The 19,388-nt window shown below is 45.0% G+C and overlaps 1 protein-coding gene across 3 annotated transcripts in view; it reads right to left on the reverse strand.

Moving 5' to 3' along the window:
* Window positions 1-19,314, reverse strand: part of CDKAL1 (CDK5 regulatory subunit associated protein 1 like 1) — a 643,254-nt gene extending 623,940 nt beyond the window's left edge. For 2 of the 3 annotated variants that reach the window (XM_070405653.1, XM_070405651.1), the window contains exons 1-2: window positions 19,241-19,314; window positions 18,403-18,446 (exon numbers count right to left, since the gene is read on the reverse strand). The gene's annotated coding sequence lies outside the window, so the exon portion shown is untranslated. The other variant, XM_070405652.1, reaches the window with a different exon arrangement.
* Between the last annotated feature and the right edge of the window lie 74 nt (window positions 19,315-19,388).

Genomic DNA, 19,388 nt, shown 5'->3' on the forward strand with positions numbered 1-19,388 from the left:
GGCTGAGGGACCCACCCCCCCGGAGTGCACAATTTTCGTGCGCAGGGCCTTTAGTAATAATATAATAGTAATTACCTATCCTTTTTGTTCCAAAGTGACTTTTTAAAAAACCAGATGCCTATACTTGTATATAAGGATTACTGGTATCAAGAATTAACCAATCAGCCAAGGCCGGTTTGGCACAGTGGATAGAGCGTCGGCCTGTGGACTGAAGGGTCCCAGGTTCGATTCCGGTCGGGGGCATGTACCTGGGTTGTGGGCACATCCCCGGTGGGAGATGTGCAGGAGGCAGCTGATCGATGTTTCTCTCTCATCGATGTTTCTGGCTCTCTGTCTCTCTCCCTTCCTCTCTGTGAAAGATCAATGAAATGTATTTAAAAAAAAAAAAAAAAAGAATTAACCAATCAGACATAAACTTATTATGAGACATGACCAATAAGATGCAACTCTATTATATGACCTACATATTTATGGTTCAAGACAGGGAATTCATAACAAATGGCTATCATTGCGTTGGCTGTCTCATGGGATGATACCCAACCAACTGAGCCATACCAGCCAGGGTTGGTTTTGCATGCTTTAAAAATTCTTGCAGCACACCAGTTCAAATCACTGCTATAAATCATTAAATAAAAGTACTGTCCTTATGTTTAAAAATCTTTATTTTTTATACTGAATTTATATTTATTATTTGTATATTATTATATATATTATTCAAAATCTATTTTTGGAGATGCATATTGAATGTTTGGAGGTAAAATGCATTATGTCTATAATTTACTAAAACAAAAAAATTAGATAAAGACATATGGGAAACATTTACAACTCTTAAATCTAGAAACTAGATATGTTGGTGTTCATTTCCTATTCTACTTTCCTGAATGTTCAAAATTTTTGTTATCAAGAAAAGAAAATGTGGACACAGCTTCCAGGAAAATAAGAGTAGACATTCCTTTCCCTATTTCTCCTGCTAAGTACAATTAAAACTCTGGACATTATATATAAAATAAACTTAAGAAGACTTTGAAAGGTGGAGGGAAAAAGGAAGACAAGTTAGGAACCTTGGAATCCAAATGGTGAATTCCTTAGGGGCGTGGGGCGGGGGCGGAAGCTTGCCTCCTATTCCCAGACATGGAGTTAAAGAAGCCAGCAACCCAGAAGTGCCAGCAAATATAGAAAATAAAAAAAAATTTTAAAAAAAAGTCTGTTTTCTTGTCAAACAACCAGAAAAGGGGCAGCCCAGCAAGGCAGAAAACTTTTAGACAATAACCATTCTGCCAAAAAAAAAAAAAAGAGAAGAAGAAACCCACAAAACTATGGTCCCACCTCCAGACAAGCCACAAAGGCAAAGTGGGGAGCCCTGACGTCTTCCTTATGAGGATATAATGAGGAACCCCAATATATCTCATCAGAATAGAAGCAGAAGGCCAAGTAGGGAACCTGGACTTCCACTCCAACCAACAAACCAGTAATGAAGCACCACTCCACTCCCACTGTCAGTGAAGACCAAACTGACATTTAAGTTTAAAATTAAATCCCTATCAAAATCCCAGCAAAATTTTTTGTAGACACAGATGAGTTCCAAAATCTATATGGAAAGGTAAAGAAATGAACATGTCTAAAACAACTGGTAAAAAATAGAATAAAGTGGGAGGAATTAGCCTGACCAATTTTAAGACTTATTAAGTAATTAAGACTGTGTAATATTAGTAGAATATAAACATGGATCAACAAAACATAACAGAGAGCCTGGAAATAGACCCACACAAATACAGACAGTCCTCGAGTTACATCGGATTCGACATACATCGTTTCGTGGTTACGTCGCCATCTCCTATTTATTTATAAAAAAAAAAAAGTTCTGTCATTTTGACGTATGTACACATGTGCTTTATGTTTTTTATTATTTATTTACTACAAGTAAAGGTCAGGAATTGCTATCTTTCTTTTAAATTTTTTTTACTGTTTCACTTCATTACTGCTCTGTATGTGCTCCATGTGAGTGACGTAGGTGCTCATGTAGGTGGGTTCCCACTTACGGTGAAAATCGCGTTATGTCGAGCCATAGGAACGGATCTCTGACGTAACCCGAGGACCTACTGTATGCTCAAATGATTTTTCACAAAAGTGCAAAAGCCATTCTATGAAGGAAAGCTAGCCTTTTCAAAAATTAGTGCTTGAGCAATTAGACATCTATAGACAAAAATAAACTGCAACCCAAAGGCTCACAACTTACACAAAAATTAATTCAAAAATGTATCATGGACGTAAATGTAAAATGTGAGACTATAACCTTTGAAAAAATCATAAAAGAAAATCTTCTAGACCTAAAGCTAGGTGAAGAGTTCTCAGACTTGACACAAAAAGCACAATCCATAAAAAGAGAAATTAAATGCAGACATCATCAAAATTAAAAACTTTTGATATGCAAAAGACTCTTTTGAGAGAATGAAAAGTCAAACTACAGAGTGGGAGCAATATTTGCTAACCTGAAAAAGAACTAATATCTATAATTCAAACACAATACTGAAAAAAAAAATCCAGTTAGAAAATGAACAAAAGGAAGACATTTCATCTAAGAAAATATGCAGGGGAGATGTACAAAAGGGTAAAGAGGAGATAAATGGTGATGGAAGGAGACTTGGGCTTGGGATGGTGAACACAATACAATATATAGATGATGTATTATAAAATTATACACATGAAACCTACATAATTTTATTAACCAATGTCAACCCAATAATTCAATTTTTAAAATGCAATAGCTACATATGCAAAAAAAGAAAGAAGATATAAAGATGGCGGATAAGCACATGAAAAGAAACTCAACATTAATAATCCACAGCTATCAAAATGGCTAAAATAAAACATAGTAGTGAGAACACTAAATGCTGACAAGTGTACAAAGTAACTGAATCCCTCATACAGTCCTGATGGGAATATAAAATGGTACAGCTGTTTGGAGAAAAAATATTAATCATGTAACTACACTGCAACCTGGCAATTGTATTACTGAGGGCTTAATCAAAAAGTTGTAAAGACTTAAAATCATGCAAAAACCTGAACGCAAGTGTTTAAAGTGGCTGTCTTTGTAATAGCCAAAACTTGGAAACAGCCCAGATGCCCTTCAATGGGTTGAATAGTTAAACAAACTGGGATACATCCATGCCATAGAATACTACACAGCAATAAAAAAAGAATGTATTGTTGCTATATGAAACAACTTGGATGAATCTCCAAAGAATTATGCTGAGTGAATACAGTCAAATTTCAAAATGTCACATACTGTATATTTACATTTATGTAACATACAGTAATGGAGATTGAAATAAAATTATATAAATGGAGAAAAAAATAGTGGTTGTCAGGGATTAAGGAGAGGATGGATGGCAGGAAAGTGAATCTGACTATAAAAGGGCAACATGAGCGATCCTTGCAGTGATGGAAATATTCTATATCCTGACTATGTGAATGTTAAGATCCTGGTTGTGACACTGTATTATAGTTTTGCAAGACACTACCACTGGGAGAAACTGGATAAAGTGTACAGCATCTCCACATAATTTTTATAACTGTAAGTGAATTTACAATTATGTTAAAATGATTAAAGGAAAAAAAACTATCTTGAATAGAAAAAAGAAAAATAAAGTGTACATGAGTACACTTACTGATAGTACTACTACCAATACTATGCCCAGGCATGAAGCAAGTGCTCAGAGTCATCCATTAACCATTCCCAACAGCTCTAGAGGTAGACAGTGTTATTATCCTCACTTAAAGATAAATCTGAAACACAGAGAAGCTAACTCACGCAAGGAAGCTCAGCAAGAACTGCATGCTAGATGAGCCTGAGCCCATACGCTGTGCGACACTCTGCTGCCTACTTACCGTATGTACACTGAGTGACCACTGTTCTCATCTGGGCCGCCTACCCACTGTTAAAAATCCTATACTCTCGCCGAAACCGGTTTGGCTCAGTGGATAGAGCGTCGGCCTGCGGACTGAAAGGTCCCGGGTTCGATTCCGGTCAAGGCCATGTACCTGGGTTGCGGGCACATCCCCAGTGGGAGATGTGCAGGAGGCAGCTGATCGATGTTTCTCTCTCATCGATGTTTCTAATTCTCTATCTCTCTCCCTTCCTCTCTGTAAAAAATCAATAAAATATATTTAAAAAAAAAAAAAAATCCTATACTCTCTAAGCTAAGCGAAATAAGCCAGTCTGAGAAAGACAAGTGTCACATGACCTCACTCATATGTGGAATCTAATAAACAAAATAAAGTGATGAACAAAATAGATCGAGAAACATAGACGCATAGAACAGACAGCAGAATCTCAGAGGGAAGGCAGGGGAGGGTGGGTGGGAAGAGATCAACCAAAGAACTTGTATGCATATACACATAACCCATGGACACAGACAATGTGTGGTGAAGGTCTAGGGCGGGAGTCAAGGGCAGGCTCGAAGGGAGTTAATGGGAGAAATAAGGGAATATATGTAATACTTCAACAATAAATATTTTTTTAAAAAAGAACCCTACACTCTCCTCTGATCTCAGCCTTTCTGATAAATTTTCCTTCTCTTCATTTGCCAAATTTTCATATTTCCATTAACATCTTTCAACTAAGAATAGCTTCCAGCCAGGCTCATTGTGTGTCCTTTACTGTATGTAATGGACTCTTTACAACTATGACAAATTATGCCCTATAAACAAGACAAACTTCAGTTCAAATCTCAGCTAGCTTTGCATAGATTACAAATAACCCAAGTGGCAATCAATCAAGGACTTGCTCCATTATAGTTAACATGCATACAACATGGTCATAGAGGGACTGTCAATTACAGGCCGCCTCCTTCCCTAGACACAGGAATGGGGCACATAACCCTAGCCTGCCAGTGTAACCCATCCTCCTGGCCACAGTGATTGGTTCAGAGTTGGATATGACAAGCCCTGCCAATCAGAATCATGATGAGCACTTCTGTGCCAGAGTTAACAGTAGAGATGGCTTCTCTTTTCACTGAAGTGGCTAAGTTGGAAGGATGTCATCTTGATGATACTGGAGATCAACTGCCAGTCACAGGGCAGAAGGCTACCTAAGGAATGAAAACTAATAAAAAATGGAGCAATAAAGAGCCATACTGACATTATTTGAGCATTTGGATCCAACCAATGCCTGAAGCCTGATGCTGCCCCACTCTGCCCAGTCATGTGAGCCAATAAATTTCTGTGGCTTAAATTAGTTTGAGCTGGGTTTTCTGCTCTTGCAAACAAGATCCCTGGCCAAATCGGCAAACTAGATAAGATGAAATGAATTAAGTTAGTCTTTCTCAAATTGGTTCTTTTTGAGATATTAACTATCCATGAAAAAATAGTTCTGTGGTCAAATTAATTAGGAAATTCTGCCTGCTTATAGATTGCCAGCATACATTAGTAAAGCAAAGACTGCATGCAATAAAGAAACAAACTCATTTATCTTAGAAATTTTCTGAAAATTTTCTCACAGATCTCCTCTTAGTATGGCTAAAGATGGTACTGAAAACAGAAAGCTTGAACGAAGCCGACCTCAGATGCCCTACATTCTGCACAGATGGATGACTTCCTTTGTTTACCCAGAAGTGGTTCTTTGCCCATGTACTCAGCCTACCAATCTATTACTATGAATAACTGTCCACCTCCCTAAGAACAATCCTTGTGCTCTGACCTACTCAAGCAAAGAATTCCAGCAATGCTCCCTCTTCACTAATGGTCTCCCTACTGAATCATTACTATCTGGATATAAACATGCTATTTTTTCCCATTTAGAAAACAAATCTTTATCATGATCCCACTTCCTCCATTTACTGTCTCCATTACATTTCTCTCCTTTAAAGAAAAACTTCTTGCAAAAGCTATCTATACAGCTCTAGCTGGTTTGGCTCAGTGGATAGAGCATCAGCCTGTGGACCCAGGTTTGATTCCAGTCCAGGGCACATGCCTGTGTTGCAGGCTCAATCCTCAGTGTGGGGTGTGCAGGAGGCAGCCAATCAATGATTCTCTATCATCATTGATGTTTCTATTTCTCTGTCCCTCTCTCTTCTCCTCTGAAATCAATAAAGATATTTTTCTTAAAAAAAAAAAAAAAGCTATCTATATTTACAATCCCCAATTTCCCCCTCCCATTCTCTCATGAACCAGGCTTTCACCCCGACCACTCCACCAAAATTGCCTGTCATGATATCAATGACTTCCAGCAATATAAACAATGATAAATTCTCAGTCATCTCAAATGACCTCATCTGTAGGGCACTACACTCTCTGAGTTCTCCTCCTACCTCATTAGCCACTCCACAAGTCTTGTGGGAGGGAACCTTTTCTTTGCCAAGGGCCATTTGGATATTTATTTTTTTATTTTATTTTTATTTTTATTTTAAATAAATCTTTATTGTTCAGATTATTACAGTTGTTCCCCTTTTTTTCCCCCCACAGCGCGCCTCCACCCAGTTCCCACCCCAACCACTGCCCATTACCCCCCCACTGTCCTCATCCATAGGTGTACGCTTTTTGTCGCCGGGTCAAAGGTCATACACATGGAAAATGTAGCTATTTCCATCTGCAACATGTCCCTGTGTTCAGAAAGGTCTCTCACGACTTGTTCACGCTCTACTCAGAAAGGGTACGGAGGCACGTAACGGCTTTTTAAAATAATGTGTCCTCTTATGTTTAAAATGAGGATTTCGCTACCAAAAGTGAGGAGGAAGCAACACTACAGCTGCTCTCGCTCCTCTCGCCTTTCGGGAGATAGTTGTGCGTGGGGCTGCAAGCTGGTTCTCGGGCCGTCTACGAAGCCGTCTGGGCGGCTCCCGCAGTTCTGCCGGCTTCCCAGGGGCCATCGCAGCCTCGCAGGGGCCGTCGCAGCCTCACACAGCCTCACAGGGGGTGCCGCATCCCACGTTGGGGGTGAAGGTGCAAGACAGAAGCTCCTCTTGCTGTCTCTCCTGCTGCTCCCTTGCATATCACCGATGCTGTAAGTTTCTGAGAGCAGTGTGCAGGTGCTGGACGTCATACTTTAACTGGTCAACACGAAGTTTGGCATTCTGACTTTTGTTGGGAGGCTCCTTGCTGGACAAAATCTCCAGGCGTTCTTGGTGGCTAAATATCTGGTATGCTTGCTTGGATTTCGTTTTCTACTAAGTGCACAGACTGCTTGTTTGCCGTCTCCCAGCATCCCATGTGAGACTGGATCTGGTGGACCTGCTTGTGCGTTTGCTGGTATAGCGGTTCCATGTCGCCAGCCCAGCCGAATCTGACTCTGCTTCTTGAGTGTGTCCCTTATGAATGCGATGAGTTGAAATCTGCAGTTTGTTGGGTTAGGCTGCAAAAGCGCAGGTGGTTCCTTTTGTGCCACTGGCACAGCTTGGGTGGGGCTGTAAATTGAGTAGGGTGGGGTCTCAGGGAATCACCAGGGCGGAGCAAACAGCAATGGCATCTCCACGATTCCTCACCTCTCTGCAACTCCGCGTCTCCACGTCCCCGAGTGTCAGCAAGCAGCTCCAGGAGAAAGCCACTCTCGCTCTCCAACCCGCTGCAAGGCAGTCCCGCCTCTCCCCGTAGGGATCTGGGACCTCAGAATCCCGCCCCAAACAAGCTCAGTGGATTTGAGAGCTTGTATCCCCTTCCAATTGAAAAAAACCACGCATCCAGTTGCAGCCCGCCTGGCACGAGACTCCGTACCTCTGTTCTTGGTGCCTCTGCATCTCCTACTCAGTCTCAATGCGCTTCTTTCTTTCCTTCCAGTTGTAGAACTTCCACTGGGCCAACTTTCCCATGGTTCTGAATGATAGCTGTTTTGTCTTATAGTTGGTAGTTTCAATGTTGTTGTGGGAGGCAGCACGCACAGTTCTATACCTTATGCCGCCATCTTGGTTCTCTCTGGATATTTATAACATCATTTTCAGGCCATACAAAATTATCAACCTAAAAATTAACTTGCTCTACTTGGTCAAACAATTAATTAACTCACCCTTAATGCTTTGGCAGGGCCACACCAAATGATTTCACTGTGCATCCTTATATGGCCCTCACGCCAGACGTTCCTCACCCGAGTTACAGGCATACCCTGTTATCCAATCCGTGGCCTTGAAATACCAACTATCCTATCTAATAAAGAGGAAATATGCTAATTGACCCTCACACTGTTGCAAAAATGGGGGTGCCCACAGCCAATAAGGAGGGAATATGCTAATTGACTGCCCCACCCTCAAAGATGGTGGCGCCCACAGCCAATAAGGAGAGAACATGCTAATTGACTGCCACACCCTCAAAGGTGGCGGCGCCGAATCCCCTCAGCCCCACTAGGGCAGCGGGAGCTCAGCAAGGCCAGGCCCAGGGGCAGGTCCGGCCACTCCGCATCCCTGCCTCCGGAGACCCCCAGTCCCTTCAGCCCCCCAGCCACCGAGGGCCGGCCTGAGGTGCACACAAGCCTTGGATGGTGGCTGCCCAGCCACCCAGGGCCACCCAAGGCTTGTGCTGCGCTGCCGGCAGTGGCAGCAGCAGAGGTGTAATGGAGCGTCGCCTTCCCCAGATCACCGGGTTGCCTCCCAACCCTGGGAACTCCCGGACTGTGAGAGAGGGCAAGCTGGGCTGAGAGACCCCCCTCCAGTGCATGAATTTTCATGTACCAGGCCTCTAGTATGCTTATATAGCCGGCCCCAGTCCTCCCCTAAACTTCAGACTCACATGTCCAACTGCATATTCAACACACCTATATAATGGTTATTTCAAACCTAAAAAATCAAAAAGGAAACCCTTGATCTTCTCCCTACCTTACCCTACCAGATCCTTCCACAACTTTCCCCATCTCATTTAAAGGCAATCCTAGTCTTCTACCAGCTCAGGCCAAAAATCCTGGAATCCTGCAATCCAGTGGTCAGCAAACTGCAGCTTGCAAGCCACATGCGGCTCTTTGGCCCCTTGAGTGTGGCCATGAAGTTTCAATCACACTGTACGTGCATGCCCACATGTGGTATTTTGTGGAAGAGCCACACTCAAGGGGCCACAGTTTGCCGACCACTGCCCTAATCCAATGCACCAACAAAGCCCCATTGGCTCTATCTTCAAAACATACTTAGAATCTGCCTATTTCTCACTCTGCCCACTGTTACATTCTTGGTCCAAACCAACATCAACTCTTGGACAGTTAGTCGCCCTACTTCTACCCTAATTCCCAAAGAATATTTCAGCATAGAAGCCAAGGATCCCTTTAAAATCTAAGTTTGTCTCATGCTTCTGATCAAAATATTCCAATGTCTTCTACTTCAGAATAAAAAGCCAAAATCACTACACAAATCTGCAAGGACATATGTAATCAGCTTCCTGTTACCCCTCTGACCATAAAGCCTGCCACTCTCCCCATCACTATACTCAGCCATGTGGGCTTCCTCCCAGTTTGTATCTACAAGGAACACTCATCTCAGGATTTTATTCTTGTATAGAACATCTTCAAGCCCTTCAGGAATCTGTTCAAATGTCACCAGCGAGGCCCTTCTGAGCAACTCCCACACCTCACCATATGTACATATACTTTCTCTTCACTTCCAATCCCCACTCCCTACCTTGTTTTCTTACCAAAGTGTGGGAAGCCACCTATTGTCTTCTCTAGCAGAGAAGTGTGGACACAGAACCAGAAGGCTGGTGACCCTTGAAGCCCTGGCAAAGATCAGAGCTATGTACCTACTGTTTAGTTGAGACAATGGTAGCTGAAGCAACTTCCCCACCAGATAGTCATGTAAATCCTTACTGACAATCTGTTACTGGAATGTGCCTGCCTAAGGGCTATGGGTGTATCCCAAACTTAATAAAAGGGTGGCAAGGCCTGAGCACAAGCGGAGTCTGTCCTCTTGGGATGGGCTCTCGCCTGGCCCCCCAATTTCCAAATTATTGTTTCTTGTCTCGTCTCTTTCATTTGTGTGCGGCCCCTCTACCAGATCCTGAACCCTGAACCACGCAGGACAGGGGGAAACAAACACACCATAGCATTTCATTGCCTGCTCAGATGTTTTCATTATTTTGTTAATGTCTATCTCTTTCTACTAGAATATACTCTGTGAGGGTAAAGGTTTTTGTGGGCTTTGTTCACTGATTTGTCCCAGGTGGTGCCTAGAACTATGTCTAGCATAATGCACATTCTCAATAAATATTTTTTACTGCAGACTACCCAGGCTAACTAAGTATGGCCCGTAGCTATTCCCTCTATCACCTCCCACTCTGTACCAACTGTGCTAACCTTCTGATATTCACTGAGTATGCCAAACTAGTTTCTGACTCAGGGACCTTCACAATTACTATTCCTCAGTCTGGAAAATCATCCCCAGATATCTGTATGGCTTGCTGCCACTTACATACTCAAATGACACCTCCTTGGAGAGGCCTTTCTAAAATAACCACCCACTGATCAAGCATTACACTAACCTCTAACCATGCTTTATGTTTCATTTTCCTTCATAAAACTAACCTACCTGATACCATACATACAACTGCATCTGTCTTTCTCATTAAAGTGTAAGCTCTACAAGGACAAAGACATCATCTCTTTTTCACCACTGTATCCACACCTATAACAATGCCTAGCACATAGCAGGCACACAATATTTATTGATGGACGACTGAATAAGTAAAAAAATGCTTGTTTAAGCAAAATTTAGCTAATCTTTCTGTAACAAAGGAAAAAATCCTTACTCTGGATGAAAAGATAAAGAAAATACCTAATCCCTAGGGCTTCTTCTATCACTATTATCTTCTATATATATAAAAGCCTAAGCGACCATTCAACCATTCGACCAGTAGCTATGACACACACTGACCACCAGGGGGAAGACGCTCAATGCACAGGCATGGAAACATGGAACAGACTGATGAATCTCAGAGGGAAGGGGGAAGGGAGGGGAAAGAGATTAACCAAAGATCTTATATGCATACTAAAGGCCCGGTGCACAGATTCGTGCACCGGTGTAGTCCCTCAGTCTGGCCTGTGGGGATCGGGCCAAAACTGGCAGTCCAACATCCCCCAGGGGGTCCTGGATTGCAAGAGAGCACAGGCCAGGCCAAGGGACCCCACTGGTGCATGAATCCATGTACCAGGCCTCTAGTATGAAATAAAAATAAGTGTGGAAGTCTAAGGCCAAGTAGTGCCTTTGAATGTTACTAAAGAGCTACTGAAGGACTATGAATTGAATGACATATTAAAAGCCATCTTTTTCACATTACACAATTTTAACATTCCATAGAAAAAAGAAGGGAAAAAAAATGGAAGAAGAGAGATGAGAAGGGTTTGTTGCAGTTGACATACAATATCACAGAGTTAGAGAAGTAGGCAACAAACTTAAACCTCTTATTTTACATAACTGAAGTCCAAAAAAACTAAAAGATTTGTACACTGATAGAGCTAGAATTAGAACCTAGGCCTTCTCTCAACACTAAACTCTGCCTCATTGGCAAAGCACAAGCAATGCAAGAGTCTAATTTGACCAAAAGATATAAACACATTCCAAAAAATATATGGGCAAAGGAAAAACATAAACAGAGGAAAGAATGCTCAAACACACTAATAACAAGTGTTTAAATATGAATTATTTTTCACCCTACTGATTAAAAACAAAACAAAACTGACAACCCTACTGCTAGCTGAAAGCCCAATAGAACTGGCATATCCTTTCTGGAGGACAATCTGGAAGTACATATCAAACTTTAAAACCCCTTATATATATCCCTCAACCTAACAATTCCATTTCTAGAAATTCACTCTAGGGAGACAACAGTCAAAGATAATATAATGCAGAGGTTCCAAAACCTAGCAGCATATCACGCACCTGAACAATCTCACTCACCTATAGTAATAAATTTCTTACTTCCAACAAACAGGTAGAAGGAAGTGTTAGCCTCCAGAAATTTTTAAATAAGTGAGCAATAAGAAAATGAAAATTTGAGAACAAAAGGAAAGCAAAATAATAGTTAAATGGAACAAGAGGACAATATAAAGGTGTTTTTCAAAGAAAGAAGAAATCAGATTTGATGAAGGGAATGTTATCTAATAAAGCGGGAATATGCAAATTGACCATCACACCATAATGGTCAAGATGGCTGTGCCCATAGCGGAGGCCGAGTTCCCCTAACGAGCCTTAACAAGCAATCAGCAGGGACCTGAGGCTGCATGGCACTGGGCCAGGGCAGGGAACCTGAGGCTGTGCCCCACGCCCCGGCGGGGCTTGACAAGGGACCTCAGGCTGTGGCCCCCACCAAGCGGGACTTGACAGGGGAAGCTCAGGGTGCACCCCCCGCCCGGCGGGGCTTGAGGGGGGAACCCAGGCCACACCCCCTGCCCCAGCACTGGGCTGGAAGACCTGAGGCCGTGGCCCCCACCCCGACGCCAGGCCAGGGGACCTCAGGCTACACCCCCGCCCAGCAGGGCTTGATGGGGGACCTGAGGCCGCACCCCCCACCCAGCGGGACTTGATCGGGGTGGGGTTGGCCAGGTCTGGATCTAGCCCAATGAGGGTGGGGCGGATCGGGTCTGGGTCTCATACGATTTTGAGATGCACGTGGGTGGGTGGGGACTTGACTCTGGTTCCCGTGGCACGCCCCAGAATCTGACAGGAGGAAGATTTTCATATACATTTTACTAATTTTCTTTCATACCTGGCACTTCTATTATAGAGAAAGGGCAAATAGCAATATTAAAATATTTCCTCTAATTAATTCCCTTTAATGTGCACAAATTTTGTGCACCAAGTCACTAGTAAAAACAGAATCAGAGAAAAGAGAGACATTGAAAATGATAAAAAGAAGGCCTAGCAGGGTGGCTCAGTTGGTTGGAGTATTGTCCCATATACCAAAAAGGTTTCAGGTTTGATTCCAGTTAGGGCACATACCTAGATTTTGGGTTCATTCCCTGGTGAGGGTGAGTATGGGAGGTAACTGATCGATGTTTCTCTCTCACATCAATGTTTCTCTCTCCCCCTTTCCCTCCCTCTCTTGCTACACCCTTCTCTAAAACATATACTTGAGTGAGGATTAATATCCCTAAGTTCCACTCTTGGAGATTCTAGTTCAGAATGGGATCTGGGTATCTATATACAGTACATAAAAGGCTAATATGCAAAGAACAGAGAATACAGCGTCCTAGAGTACTGTAACCTACATAGGTGATTTATTAGAGGAGGTTTTATAATAAAACTAGAGGCCCAGTGCACAAAATTTGGCCTGCACCCTCTCGCAATCCAGGACCCCTTGGGGGCATGTAGCAGTGCACCAAGCAGCAGGCGGCCAGGAAAGAGCCAAAACAGGGGCAGGTGCCGTGCCGCTCGTGCTCATCCCAGCCCGCTGCACCTGCTCCCGCTGCTCAGTAATGCTGCTGCGGAGTTGGGAGAGGCTCCCACTGCCACAGCTGCGCTCACCAGCCATAAGCCTGGCTTCTGGCTAAGCAGCACTCCCCGTGGGAGCGCACTGACCACCATGGGGCAGCTCCTGCGTTGAGCGTCTGCCCCCTGGTGGCCAGTGTGCATCATAGCAATTGGTTAACTGGTAGTTCCGTTGTAATGGTCACTTAGGCTTTTATATATATACTAGAGGCCCGGTGCACAAAAATTTGTGCACTCAGAGCAGGGTAGGGGGGTCCCCCAGCCCAGCCTGTGCCCTCTCGCAGTCTGGGACCCCTTGGGAGATAACGACCTGCTGGCTTAGGCCTGCTCCTGGGTGGCAGAGGGCAGGCCCAATCCCTAGGTGCAGGCCCTGGTCAGGCTAAGAGCAGGGCCGATTGGGGAGTTGGGGCGCCGCCCCCTGTCATGCACAGAGCAGGGCGGATCGGGAGGTTGCGATGCCACCCTCAGTCACGCTCAGGGTAGGGCCGATTGGGGGGTTGGGGCACCGCCCCCTGTCACACTCAAGGCAGGGTCGATGGGGAGGTTGCGGCACAACCCCGTCACACACAGCACAGGGCCAATCAGGGGGTTGGGCGCTGCCCCCTGTCACTCACAGAGCAGGGCCCATCAGGGGGTTGGAGAGCTCCCCCCTGTCACTCACAGAGTAGGGCCGATAGGGGAGTTGGGGCACTGACCCCTGTCACACACAGAGCAGGGTGGATCAGGGAGTTGGGGCACTGCACACTGTCACACTCAGGGCAGGGCCAATGGGGAGGTTATGGCTCTACCCTGTCACACACAGAGCAAGGCCCGTGGAGGGGGGTTGGGGCGCCACCCTCTATCACCCACAGAGCAGGGCCGATCAGGGGGTTGGGGTGCCACCACTGTCACACTCGGGGCAAGGCCTATGGAGAGGTTATGGCTCTACCCTGACCACACACAGAGCAGGGCCCGTGGGGGGGAGGGGGAGGTTGGGGCGCCGCACCCTGTCACACACAGAGCAGGGCCGATCAGGGGATTGGTGTGCTGCACCCTGTCAAACATAGAGCTGCAGGGCAATCCGGGGATTGGGGAACTCCCCCCTATCAGGCACAGAGCAGGGCCCGTGGGGGGGAGGGGTTTGGGCGCCGCACCCTGTCACACACAGAGCAGGGCCGATCAGGAGGTTGGTGTGCTGCACCCTGTCAAACATAGAGCTGCAGGGCAATCAGGGGATTGGGGAGCTCCCCCCTATCAGGCACAGAGCAGGGCTGATCAGGGGGTTGGGGTACCTTCCCCTGTCATGAACAGAGCAGGGCGGATAGGGAGGTTGTGCCCCCCCCCCCCCCCCCCGGTCACACACAGAGCCACAGGGCGATCAGGGGGTTTGGGCGCTGGCCCCTGTCACGCTGATCCCAGTGCCGGGAGCCTCGCTGCTCCTCTGATCCCGGTGCCAGGAGGCATATTACCCTTTTACTATATAGGATAGAGGCCTGGTGCATGGGTGGGGGCCAGCTGGTTTGCCCTGAAGGGTGTCCTGGATCAGGGTGGAGGTCCCCACTGGGGTGCCTGGCCAGTCTGGGTGAGGGGCTGAGGGCTGTTTTCCTGAAGCGAGTGACTGAAGCTCCCAACCTGTCCTTGTTTTCTTTTTTTTATTCTGGGCCAGCTTTATCTCTGAGGCCTGGTTGCTGAAAACATGGATACAATGTTTCGGTCCGGCTGGCTTTCAGTCCAGCCGGTTTCTGGTGTTTTGTTTACCTTCTTATTTGCAACATAGTACATAGTTGCTTAGAGTTGCAGTTGAGAGGCCAGCAAGTGAGGCGGAGAACGTTGGAGTCTGCAGCAAGCAAGCCTCATGCTCGCTTCAGTGCCTGGCTGCCGGCCGCCATCTTGGCTGACAGTTAATTTGCATATACTCACTGATTAGCCAATGAAGAGGGTAGCGGTCGTACGCTAATTACCATGTTTCTCTTTTATTAGTGTAGATAGACTAGTGACCTGGTGCACAGATTTGTGCACATTGAAAGAAAATTAGAAGGTGGCCAGCGGGGCGGGACTGGGCAAGACGGGCTGAACATGCCTTGGAGACAACCTCTCTCGGTCCCTCCCAGGCCATCCTCACCTGGGGTAGCACCATGGCTCGAAGGGCATCTGCAGAGTGAACGGGGTCCCTCCGGCAGGTGAGGTTCCTCAGCCTGGCCTGTGGGGATCGAGCTGAAACTGGCTCTCCAACATCCCCCGAGGGATCCCAGAGTGTGAGAGGACACTCTGCAAAGTTGCTGTCATACAAGGTGTGGAACACAACACAAGCGTGCAGTAAACCAAATTCAGGGCCAACAGTGCCCCAGCAACAACATAACCCACAGCCGAAGGTGGAATCGTGCAGCCCCATGAGGAATCGGTCTCCCTCCTCTCTAGTTTTGGGGTGCATCACCCAAGAACCGCCTCTGCCAAGTCACTGCAGCTTGGCAGCTCCTATGTTGTGTCTGCCCCTTAGTGGTCAGTTCACATCATAGCTACCAGACGGACGGACACTTAGCATATTAGCCATATATACATATATACATATATATATATAGAGAGAGAGAGAGAGAGAGAGAGAGACTAGAGGCCCAGTGCATGAAATTCATGCATGGGTAGGGTCCCTAGGCCTGGCTGGCAATCAGGCCGATTGGGGCTTTCCAGCTGCCAGCCAGGAACTCCCTTCAGGCTGCCGGCCGGGGCCTTCCTTCAGTCCACGCCTGGTGGTCAGCGCACATCATAGCAAGTGATGGAACTCCCAGTCTCCCAGTCGAACTCCCAAGAGGGCACTTTGCATATTAGCCTATTATGTACCGTATATAGATACCCAGATCCCATTCTGAACTAGAATCTCCAAGAGTGGAACTTAGGGATATTAATGTAAAACCTGCCCAGGTGATTCCACTTCCCACCTGATCGAGAACCACTATTCTCCTACTGCAGTGGTTCTCAACTTTGGCTGCACATTAGAATCACCTGGGAATCTTTTTAAAATCCTAGAAATCAGGATTTTAAAAAGATTCCCAGGTGATTCTAATGTGCAGCCAAGGTTGAGAACCACTGTCCTACCGCATAAGTTCTCAGTCTTGAGTACTCATTGTATTCACCTGAGGGGCTTTTGAAAATTACAAACAACTGAGCCCCACATCAGTTAAATCAATCTCTGTAAACCAAGCCTGGGCATCAGTATTTTTTTAAACTTTCCAGTAATTCTCATGTGTGTAGCCACAGCTGTGAAACCAGTTTTCATACTAGGTGTACTGGTTAATAATACGGATTTTTTTCAATAGATGGAGTTACACATATGTTGATATAGATGCGATTTGATATGTATGCTATTTTGTTGTATTGACAAGCTTCAAAACTTCATATGTCAAATTTGCTAAAGGTGTTAACATCATAGATGTTTTTACACTTAAAAATGTCGACTTTCGTGCCAAAAAAAGAGCATTTGTGGGAAGTTATAATTCATTACTTTATTTTGAAGAAAAATGCTGCTGAATACTTCAGGAAGCTTATGTGAACATGCTCCATCTCAAGATACTTGTGAATGCTGGTTTAAATGCTTTAAAAGTGATGATTTTGATGTGAAAGACAAAGAATGTCCAGGTGAACTGAAAAAGTTTGAAGACCAACAATTACAAGCATTATTGGATGAAGATGCATGTCAAACTCAAAAACAACTTGCAGAAAGATTAAACTTTGCTCAGCAAACAATTTCCTATCATTTACAAGCAATGGGAAAGATTTTAAAGGAAGGAAAATGGGTGCCACATCAACTGAACAAAAGACAAATGGAAAACCGAAAAGTCATCAGTAAAATGTTGCTTCAATGGCAAGAAAGAAAGTCGTTTTTGTCGGAATTGTGACGGGCTATAAAAAGTGGATTTATTTTGAAAATCCCAAATGCACAAAATCATGGGTTGATCCAAGTCAACCATCAACATCGACTGCAAGGTCAAATCTCTTTGGAAACACAATGCTTTGCGTTTGGTGGGATCAGGAAGGTGTGCTGTATTATGAGCTTCTAAAACCAGGTGAAACTGTTAATACTGATTGCTACCGACAACAAATAATCAATTTGAAACATGCTTTGATTGTGAAACGACCAGAATGTGCCAGAAGACATAGCGAAGTAATTTTGCTTCATGATGATGCACCATCACACACTTCAAAACCAGGTAAAGGCACATTAAAAGATCTTGCCTAGGAAGTATTAGCCCCACCCACTGTATTCACCAGACCTTGCTCCTTCAGGTTACCACTCGTTCTGATCGATGGCACACGCACTTTCTGAGCAGCACTTCAAAACATACAAAGAAGTGGAAAATTGGGTCTCTGAATGGTTTGCCTCAAAACAAGAAAAGTTCTATTGGGACAGCTCTTGCTGTCTCTAAAAAGAACACATTAAAAAAAACAACAACTAAATAATTGAAAGACAAATAGCCCAGTGTAAAATATGGGCAAAGGATTTGAATAGACATTTATCCAACGTAGATATACAAATGGCCAATAGCACGTGAAAAGGTGTCAATGTCATTAGCTATCAGGGAATGCCAATCAGAACCATGAGGTATCACTTCACACCCACTTGGATGACTAGAATCAAAAGGCAGAGAATAACATTGTGGATCAGAACACGCAGAGAGAGAGAACAGAGACGAGAAAGGGGTACAGGACCATATCTTGAGAAACTCCAAATTTAACTGCCAAAAGAAGAGAACCAGCTTTTAATGAAAACTAAGATGCGACTGCCAGAAAAGGAGCAAATCAGTTGGTCGTAGAAGGCAAAGGCAGAGAACACGTCAAAGCAGTGGACACAGTCCGTGCAACTTAATACAGATAAAAGGTTACGTAAAATGAATGAAAGCGTTTCTTGGATTTAGTGACATGGAGATCATAGCATTTCCCTACAATGATGGTGACAAAATTACTAAGACCTTACGCTATCTTTTTGCACATTATAATTCGTAACATGTCCTTCAAACATTAAAGGTTTAAAATAAATGAGTACCTTGATTATCTGCAATTAGTCTCAAATCCTCTTGAAAGATGAGTCTGGAAAATAAAAAATGATTAAAGTAAGCAAGCTGACAAGTTCACAAAACCACAGTATGGACCCTTTAAAATTACCTACAAGAGATCAGCCTCCATAAAAGACTGTCTTACAAAGCAAGGTTAATACGACTTCCAACTGCTTACTGATCCGGACAGGTGTGCTGACATCTGCCACATTTGCCATGACTGAGACCCAGCGCCTGGCCACGGTGATAAACACCACCCTGAATTAGAACACGTCTGCGTGATTCAGGCAAGACCAACAACTACAAAACAGCAACAAATAAGGCAATGAAGCAGGCATCCAGACCACCTTCCATCCGAGACACGTGTCGGCCCCAGATTCGGACTGGTTTCATAAGTAAACGAGAAGGAAACGGGAAGACACAAGTCACCTACTCTGATGACCAACTTCGGTTTAAATCCTCAATGAGACACAGCTCTGTGGAAGCTACTGCGACAGCCTCCTGCCATCCCACCAATTCACTGATGCAGACAGTGGGAGAACGAATGCAGCTCATCTTGACGGTAGGGCCGAGGTCCCTTAAAAACTCCCTACAGCCCTGCGGCCCCCGAGGCCAGCGACCCTGTCCTCACATCGGGCAGGACTTCAATCTCTCTGTTCCCTCCTCCCACCTGGCAAGTCCCCCTTTTAACTGCGAAACAAACCATCAAACAGGCAGGGAAAGACCGCAATTGGGGAAATAAGGCTCCGACATGAAAGGAGTTCGTGCCAACCTCTGTCCCACACGGACCCATCCACCCCCTTACCCAAGAGTCGCGAAATAACAAACCAGTCCTAAATGAGGCAAGCCGCTCTCGGACCGCGCAGACTTCAGATGGAGCTCGCCATGACACTGACGTCCCGCCACGTCCACTGCGCATGCCCGGCGACGGTGGCCCGCAAGGACCAAATTGCCTCACTCCTGGAGCGCGACTTCC

Source organism: Myotis yumanensis, unplaced genomic scaffold, assembly GCF_028538775.1.
Source record: "Myotis yumanensis isolate MYYU_CA2020_CCGP unplaced genomic scaffold, mMyoYum1.0.hap1 SCAF_2, whole genome shotgun sequence".
NCBI lineage: Eukaryota > Metazoa > Chordata > Mammalia > Chiroptera > Vespertilionidae > Myotis > Myotis yumanensis.